The sequence below is a fragment of the Euphorbia lathyris genome, chromosome 1, assembly GCF_963576675.1.
Source record: "Euphorbia lathyris chromosome 1, ddEupLath1.1, whole genome shotgun sequence".
Taxonomy (NCBI): Eukaryota; Viridiplantae; Streptophyta; class Magnoliopsida; order Malpighiales; family Euphorbiaceae; genus Euphorbia; species Euphorbia lathyris.
In genome coordinates this window covers 96,757,406-96,767,409 of record NC_088910.1, presented here as the reverse complement: position 1 = coordinate 96,767,409, position 10,004 = coordinate 96,757,406, and the positions used below count along the sequence as shown (strand labels likewise).

At 33.6% G+C, this 10,004-nt stretch overlaps 2 long non-coding RNA genes across 2 annotated transcripts; both read right to left on the bottom strand.

Moving 5' to 3' along the window:
- Nucleotides 1–5,121: 5,121 nt before the first annotated feature.
- Nucleotides 5,122–5,962, bottom strand: LOC136211820 (uncharacterized). Its single transcript, XR_010679015.1, has 3 exons — nt 5,644–5,962; nt 5,413–5,557; nt 5,122–5,234 (listed from the first exon to the last, which is right to left on the bottom strand). It is a non-coding gene; the product is annotated as an uncharacterized lncRNA (long non-coding RNA).
- Nucleotides 5,963–6,231: 269 nt separating this feature from the next.
- LOC136211809 (uncharacterized) lies at nt 6,232–7,186 on the bottom strand. Its single transcript, XR_010679004.1, has 3 exons — nt 6,846–7,186; nt 6,570–6,604; nt 6,232–6,360 (listed from the first exon to the last, which is right to left on the bottom strand). It is a non-coding gene; the product is annotated as an uncharacterized lncRNA (long non-coding RNA).
- Between the last annotated feature and the right edge of the window lie 2,818 nt (nt 7,187–10,004).

The window sequence follows — 10,004 nt, the reverse complement described above, 5'->3', positions numbered from 1 at the left end:
CTGCCTCATCGAGGCCTAACGCTTCTACCATCCTTGGAGGAAGGAGTCCTCGTCTCGAAACCTCAAAAGCTCGATAAAAGGTCCACTTATGATTACGAAGAATACCACCCAAATTGGTAGAATTGCTAGAAATATGGCAAACTATATCAATATTTAGCTTCAAATAATTCACCATTAGAGCTACCCATCTCTCTTGTTGTCGAATTGTGGACACTTCAGAGCATAAGCCTGAGCAAATTGTTGCTTAGTTTAGCAATAATGGACGAAGAAATGAACCTTCCTAATAACAGATTTTGAACTGGCACCAAATTTCCTACCACCCCATACAAAGCAGCTAACATTATTTGATAGTGCACGACGTCATGAAACCCTCAAACCAATCAACAAAGAAATAAGTTATTGTAGGGGCTGCGGCCTCACCCGGGCGGACCGGGGGGTGGACACCGTTGACGACAGATGCTGTGATTGGCGCTGAAAGCAACCAATCGCGGAATCAAGCTTCTCGGCAGGACCGGAGCCTGGAGTATGGAAGAGTCGCCACCCACGAATGGGAAAATGAACACCGATCCCTTGCGGGAGACCGGTGAGGGTTCGGAAAACTTAGGTACGAGCCGAGAAGGCTAGCTCCTTTTCGGAGAAAGGCTACTAGGCACCCCGGCATCGCCCGGTTATGAACCACCGGCCTCCTACTTAGCGTGTTAGGCGATAACGGACTAATCGTATATTTCTTTAAGTTTAAAATTCATTTGAAACCTTTTCTTTCTCGCTTTGAAAACCGTTTTGAGCATATTATTGAAAGCCATTTTAGTAAAGAATCACCCATTTTGCATGAATTTAAAGTATATAGGAGAGAGAGGGAGATAGAAGAAAGAATTGATTTATTCACAGTGTGATTTATGCTTCAATTTATATATTAACTCTAAGCTAATCTCACTTCCTAAAAGCAAATTTATTTACACGGTTCGTACCTTAATCGCCGTTGGAACGATTTAGGTACGTTTCAAAACCCTGTCAATTTACATGATGTTCACTCGAATCGCCGTTGGAACGACTCGAGCGTGTGAAAACGTTGAACAAAAAGTTTTAACCAAAAACCACTACAAGAAAATCGCTTTTTAGCAACGTAAAAAGTCGTTGCTAAAAATATTTTTGGCAACGATTTTCCCTCTTTGGCAACGACTATTGCTCGTTACGAGAAGATCCGTTGCTAAAGGGCTTCGCAACGACTTATCTGTCGTTGCCAAATAACGGTTTTTGGCAACAACATCCTTGTTGTGAAAAAACTAGCGTTGCCAAATTCGGTGCGCATAAGAGGAGATTAAATTTATCTTTTACAACATTGTATGACGTTGCTATATATGTTTACATTTTGCAACATGGATGTCGTTGCCATAAATATGCGGTTTAGCTACAACTGAAGCCGTTGCCAAATATTATTATGTTTTGCAACAGTGTATGTCATTGCTAAAAATATGAGGTTTAGCTACAACTGGTGTCGTTGCCAAATATTATGACGTTTTTGCAACAGTTTATGTCGTTGCTATAAACGTTTCCATTTTTACCATATTGTTTAATGTTTTGCAACAATGTTTGTCGTTGCCAATTATTTTGATGTTAGCAACACCCGTTTGGCATTCCTATATATTCCGATGTTGTAACAAGTTTTATTATTGCCATATATTCTGATGTTTGGCAATGAATTGTTGTTGCAGAATAAAACTTAACAACGATATATACATGACAACACTAAAATGGAATGTTAATTGATATCCATAATTAAATACCAAGTTAATATATATTCTTATCTACATAAACCATCATATCTGATTACATAGTCCAAAAATTTCAAGGATTGCAAAAGGCTTGAGTATGAATTTCATAAAAATTATAACCACAAGTTAGATAACTACAAAAAATGGTCTATTATCTCAAGCATGGATTCCTCTTTTATACTCCACTTTCATTCAATGATCATCACTGTCATCATGAAACTCCCTCCTAAATAAGAACAAGAAAAGAAAAGAGAATAAGTAAATATATGAATAGGGTCATGATAACATAAAATGAACATGATTAACATATATCTTTCAAGAAGTGATCATGAAATTGACTATCATGTATAATAGAAATCCTTGTGCAAAATCCTATGAAATTTGTTATAATTTCGGTGCTATAATAATGTAAATCATCAAACTATAGGAAAAAAAGAAAAAGAGAGGCAGAATATCAAAAAATGGATGATCAGGGACTCTTAAAAACATATAACTTCAAACTTTTTACAGATGTTTAACAGTAATGAAAGGGGAACCAACAAACTCAAAGAATTTGCATAATTAGCGAGAGACATGAGATCAAAACTTGTATATATGATAAAGTTAAATTCAAATTAATTAAATTATGGATAGCTCAAATTAATTAAATTATGGACAGCTCTCCTATAAGTTTAAACCAATATTAGAACAATGTTACCAACAAAGTCCTACTTAATGTCTAGGATTGGAGGAGTTTAAATTACGGTTGCTCACATGCTCTTGCATCTTAATTACTTTTAACTATCTTGATTTTCTCATTTTTAATGTGCATCTCCAGGTCTATTATTATATTAAACAGAAAATTCTTGAGGTTTTTAAGTGATGGAGTTCAGTGACAAATTAAACTGTACTGTAAAACTCATGTTTTACAAAGAACATCAGACAAATATCAGATTGTGTTTTTTAGAGAAAATCTTCTTCTAACTCTAATTACTGATAATTGAGCATGGTGTACTTAATATTTGCTTAATTAACGAATATTTATATAATCAGAGGCTAATTACGTGAGATCATACAATGCTAATTATTAATGAATACTGGACACCCCTGCATATTAAAACACCGCTCTTGTCTTTTACTATCAAAGATTACTTACTAAGCCTTTGAATGTGTGTACTTAATATGAGCAGCAAAAGTTTCAGCCCTCGATTTACAAAAATTAATACCAAAATTCTGTACTTGTTGAAACTCGATTAGGCAATTCCCAAAATTTCATTTTTCTTAACAATTGCTCTCTAACATTTCAATCATTGATACCAATTCTCATATAAAGTATAAATTCACAAACAAAACTCTATCAATTAAAAGATAACTTAAAAGGAAGTATAAGTTACGGTACCTTTGTGCTTAATTCAACTATGTCTAATTCTAAAATCCCCACTGCCAGCCGATTTATGTTGAGATGAAGAAAGGAGTCTAGTTATCAGCATCTCAAGTTCAGTAAATTTGAAACTTCATAATTGCAGAACAACCCCATTAACTTTAACTGCTAGCAGAAGAGAAATAATCCAAATTAGAAGGGATAAAGTAAAAGAAAATGTATGATTTGGTATCAACCAAAATTGGTAAAAATTGCCCCTGCCCATATGCAAAATAGCACAAATATAGGCTCAATGTACAAAATAGTACCAATATAGGCTTAACGTTTAAAAAAGGTATCAATTTAGACTCCGAGAACAGATTGGACATGTCATTCCTCTTACTCCGTTAAGTTATGTTATCGATGCCTAAATTGGTAACTTTTTACACGTTAAGCTTATATTGGTGCTATTTTTATACATGGAGCCTAAATTTATACTTTTCCAAATGCCAGAGGCCTATTTTGGTATCTTATCCCTAGAAAAAACAATAATAAACTAGATAATATAGGAACTGAATATACAAGGATATAAAAACAGCATAAAAAGAGAGGTAAGTTCGTCACAATTTTGACAAAACTATCCTAGATTTCTCATATCAGCATAAAAATCCTTGTCTTCTAACTTTCTTAGCCTGTCAACTATATGAGAAGTTCTACATGCACAAATGGAAACATACAATTACACTATAAACCCATTACCAAATTAGCCTAATCAATTACCCAATAGATGCTTCAAAAAAATTACCCAAATAGACAATACAAATCAATTATCAAAAGCTTAACCTGGAGAAACTTATGGAAAGAAATAAACCCAAACAGAGTAACCTAACCTATTATCCAAATAGACAGCATTATCACATTAGCATACTAATTAAACCAAATACCAAACATATAAGAATAACTAGAACCAAATGCCCAGAATATTTACAAACAAAATTATATTAGATACCTAATTATAATATGCTAAGCAATTACCATCAGTTAACCAAAATAACCTCAATTTTTGTTCACCCTCGAATCATCTAACAATCGAAAACAATTAAATTCATGTAGTGCAGAAGAAATCATTATATTTCCGTTACGTGATTATTTATGCAGTTGAATTCAGAGATTTTGTAATTTGAATTTTCAGATTTGATTGCATATATAAACCAAGAAATATTTGCACATGCTTGAAGAAGAAATATCAGAAATGACAAACATGATACATAACAAACTACAAACACATAATCATTAGAGCTCAGAAAGAATTGCAGGGATATAATGAGATAATTCTGCTGTAAGCGACTGAAAGCCGTTCACAAGTTGCGTGTGGAAATCCTGATCATGTTCTCCGATCAGTCTAAAATGTACACGAATAGCACGTTTACAAACAGCCATGAATTCTAGGAGTGCAGCAGAACTATCGACATGCTTGAGGGACACCGGGAAGATTGCTCTGTTCTGGTGATAGGAAGATAGGGTTCAGATAAATGCTTTGGGAAAACAGAATCATAGAAGGGGCAGAGCAGAACTATCAACATGCCATTAGAAATGGAGGTTAGAGAGGGAGGTGAATCAGAGTTAGATTGCCGGAGATGAAGGTCAAGAAAAGAACAAAGAGAAATAGGCGAAAGAGAAGAGAAAGAGGTCGACCATTTATAATCTACATATGTGAGTGTTGGGGCAATAAGAAAACATGATATCAATTAAATGAGTATAGAAGAAATTAGCAACTAATACAGTATAGGATTCTATAAGCAACTAATACAGGATAGGACTCATAACAGAAAATCAACTTGCAAAATCTATTATACTCTGACTATTCAACTAGATAAATTTCCTTAGAAAGATTATAATAAGCAATGTTATGAAGAATTTCTTTGTTTGAAATGTAAAAATAAATGAATGGTTACCATATTTCACCAGCATGGCCATGTTCTCGGAAGTTTGTCAACTCACCTGCATATGCAGCAGCCCAATAACTTTGTAGACCTAGAGCACTGATGTTCCATCACCATCTGGTTACTGATCCTCCTTATTACACGTGCATAGAAGTCAAATTCCTTAGAACCACTTGAAAACTACATCAAATCAACTGAGAGCTCTATTATTTAAATGACAGGTATACTCAAGTTTCATGGAAATATATATAAAATAGGCATCCCAACATTTGGATGTATTAAGGTTAACTTCTGCATCTCATTGACAGCTTATAGACAAGAAGTATTATCATACAAGTTTTCAGGGACTTTAACTTACACAGATGGCTGTGAATGACCAAATGCATCTCCTGAACCTGACCAAGGGGGCGGTTCAGTTATGGCTTTTGCTTGAAGTGCAAAAGGGTTCTCTCTTGAAGCATTTGAGGAAGATATACGTTCCTGTTCTGATGAGCCTTTAAATTCTGAAGGCATACCATATATAGACACACAGTAAATAGTTATAATATGATAAGCAAGTACAGTAATGACAACTATTTGTAAGACTAACCTCTGTTCTAGTAGTTAAAACATCTTGAAGCTCTTTTGTAGCCCCCCATAAGTTTTTCCTTCAAGGCATCAAAGACAACAATGGAATGAACAACTCTATCCTGAGAGAAATTGCCATCAGCCATTTACATGTTTTGAAGGGTTTGCAGATCCATAAGACCTCCACTCAATATCGTAATATCATTCTTTCTAAAAGTGGTTAACACCTATGTTTCAACAGTCAATCGTCAAAGATTGATGGTCTTTTTGCAATTACACATCGACAAAAGAGAAAGAAAGAGCACAAGTAAGCAAAACATCACCAAGCCATCAAAAATATACTTTCCACATACATCCAATATCAATAATGACTAGAAAAACATTAAGAATTGGTGCTGGATTAGCAAGACCTGTAAGGTTTCAGTATGGCATATTTTAGTAAATGTGTAACAAGTACATCATTTGATGTACACACAACAATAAAGCATTTAGATAACAAGTCACTACTGTATAGTGATTTCAGAACAGTACATTTTGACTGATACAGTAATATCTAACGTGTAGTTTCAATTACAATATGATCAAAATTTCCTCTCTTTTTAGCCACTAGTTCAGCTATCATTCTCACAAGATCACCCCTCACTGTACAACACAAACAACCATTGTTCAACATAATAATGTCTTCAGCTCCAGTAATTTTTGCAGCAACTACAGAACCATCAATGTCAACTTCACCGTACTGCAATTCAACATTAGGAGAGGAAATTATACATCTGCACACTATAAACGTACTCTCACAAGCAGGACTATAATAATAAACTTACAAAAGTTTGAGATTTTGTACCATGGTCATAATGATACAACAATATACATAGAGACTCCCATGATTATAACAAAAATGGTGGTTTAACTAATAAGCGAACAGCCAAAAACAATGCAAACTAATACCTCATACTCAATCACTGCTATGCGCTTCCCATGGTCTGCAGTCAATATATGGTTAAGTAGTGTTGTTTGTTCATCAACGCAAGGAAAAATGTCAGCCCAATTAAGTCCAGTTGAGAAGAAATTCAAGAAAATGGAAATTTTTAACTAGCATTTGCATTGACCATTTAGAAAGCTTAATAAGTCAGCAATTACATTTGAAGTAGCATATCTTCTTAATTTTAGTACGAATTAATACAAAGGGAAAAGGTAACAACTAAAATAGAAAGATTACAATACCTTTCCAGAACCCAATTCGATCATCGGGAGGAATCTTGGTGGTGAAATCACAATCCTCGGTCTGGGGGGATGCGGCGGCAAAAGAAAATCTACGGGGTTTTTGAAAGATGGTTTGGAGAAACCGAGAGCGAGGATTGTAGAATGAAAGGAGCGGGCAGCTTGAATGGATAAGGTGGGTTGAGGTTTGAAGAAAAGAGGAAGGAGTGAGGTGCCACTAGTGGAAAGAGGGGTTTGTTGGCGAGAAGAGAAGGAAATGAAGGAGGTGGCTCTTGCTATATCCACTGATAGTGAAGCCATGTGCGGGAAGAGAGAGAGGTTGGGGTTTTTGATGGGTTTTGAGTTTCCAACTCCACTTCCTAAGCAAAACACAAAGAAAAACTGATTGTAAACCAAGGTCATAAAGACATTGAATCTAAACCCATAAAGGAAAACACAAGAACATGAAGGAAACATGAAAAAATAAAGAAATTAACAAGAGATGAGAAGAGATACCGCGAACAGAAATGAGGAAACCCCATAAATCTGCTGAAGAAGGAATAGAGGGGCTCGTTCAGTCCCAATTTCAGAAGATGAGTGTGAGAAGATGGGAGCAGACCTAGGTCGAACAGGAAGGAGAGCTTTTTTGGCTGAAAGCGTGAACTTTGTGTCTGATTTTAGGGGGGAATGAAATATTTGGAATGAATTTTAGGTCACATTGGCGGCAAATTAAAGATTAAGGTTATTAATGGGTGGGGTTTTTTATAATTAAAAGGTGGTTTGCATTACCATGGAAGAGAGAGAGATGCATTACCATGGAAGAGAGAACCTACTATCTGAAGAAGTTGTGGGTAAAGGATGAGAAGTGGGATGCTCTGCCAGTATATCGTGAAGGAGTTTCTCTTTGTCTAAGAGGGATGGGAAGCATTGGTTCCTGAAAAATCAGTATATCGTGAAGGAGGAGTGCAGTGCCAAATGTAGATGATTTTTTTTCTATTATTATTATTTATTGAAAAAAGTGTATATTTTTAATAATTAAATTAATTATAATATTTTTTTAATATTTGGCAACGTTAATCCGTTGTAGCCAATAAATATACATTAAACACAACAATAATTTGTCGTTGCTATATATGTCTTATTTTACTGCAACGACCCTGTTATTGCCAAACATGATGCAATAATTCTCACTCCCGCCTCCGCGAAAAGTATGTGGAGGGAAAGGCAAAAATACATGGAGGGAAAATATTTGGTGAATTATATTTCGCAACGACCCAAAACATTTGTTACCAAAAATATGTTTCGCAACGACGGAGTCTGTAGCTATATATATATTAATGTATATATTTTTAATTAATCTAATAAAATTATATTGCAACAACATGATGTCGTTGCTGTAACCTCTTCCATTAACCGCAGCAACCTGGTGTCGTTGCAGTAAATGGTGATATATGTAGCAACGACAATTATTTGTAGCTGTAAATGAAATAATTTATAGCAATAAACTTCTTGTTGCCAAATATATTGCTTGTTTTGCAATTTTCTTACCTTGCGAACTTTTTTTAAAGAGAGTGTGGAAACATTTACCGTAACAACATTTGGCAACGACCAAAGTATTTTCATTACTAAAGTTAGTTTTTAGCAACGTCATTTTATTGGCGTTGCCAAAACTTGTTGCCAAAAAGCGATTTTCTTGTAGTGAGCGTGATTAAGCATACAAGTCCATTTATTTTTGTACAAAACTGTTTAGTTAGGAAAACGATTCAAAACTCTGTTATTTACAATGAAAACGATTTTAATTACAAGGTTCGCTTAATCCGTCGTTGGAACGGATTAAGGTTTTAAAACGTGATATTTAAGAAATCGTTTTGAAAACGATAAAGAATTAAGGAGAAACCTTTTAATTACATTAAGAATCTCTAGAAACCATTAGTTTAAATAATCAAGTTAAAATCTCTTTTGTGGGTTATTCTTCCCTTTTTCACTCAATTTACTCCTTACTTAAACACAATTACAATAATAAACACATTAAATCCAAACCCCACCCTAGATACATTTGAAATATATATATATATATATATATATATATATATATATATATATATATATATATATATACATAAAAATGAGTAATAATACCCATTAAAACCAAATAGAGAAAATAGTACAAAATAATGATGAAAATACTATTAGATATAATATACTTTTATCCAAGTTAAAATTAAGTAAAACAACGAACAAAATTCATAGAAAAACAACCTTTAATCCAAAATAGTTTTTACTTATTAAACTCTAAACCAAGGTTTAATACCCCCAACATCATCTATTGATTATCCCAAAAAACCAAAAAAACTATACATATATATATACATATAATTTACCAAAGCTAATTTAATATAAATGATATCAAAATAAAGAATAAATAGTTAAATAATTAGTATTTAATAGTTATATACCCCAAAAATAATTTTGATAAACATATTACATAGTTACATATATACATATATAAGAGTCAATTCCAAAAAGGTAAGAAAAATGTTCAAAAATGGACTTTTTAAAGTTCCAGCGGATTTACCGATGGAAAATCCGTCGGTAAACAGCCTTTAGCAACAGAAAATGGCAGAATTACAGAAACAACACCTAACTTTCTAGATTTATTCAAGCACTTTAAATCTAATCTATTCTATCGTTTTGGGTCTCCGAACTACCAAAATTGGATCATAGTCAATAACGGAGACTCCTAAAACGATGTTTTATTTCAAAAATTTATTTGGAAATGTTCTTTAAAATTTATAATTACAACGTTTTGAACCCGAACTACCCTTAAATCGGGTCACGGTTCGTGTTGGGATGTCAAAACGAGGGTTTTTTATTTAAAACAAAAACATTTGTTTAATACGAGACGGGAATTAAATAAACGCGGAAAAAGTAAATAAATGTGATAAATAAATAACCAAATAAATAAATAAAACTATATCCTAAAAATCAATAAATGAATTGAATAAATAAAATAAATAAAACGAGTCTAGTCCTCGGATAATACCTCAAGATCGGTATTGACAGCTGAAGTCGGTTGATTCCACGAATTATGATTTTTCGGTGTTTTTTGGTGTTTCGGTAAAATATTTAACTTTTAGAAAATTTGGATTTTTTAGGAAAAAAAAATATTTTCTCCCAAAAATT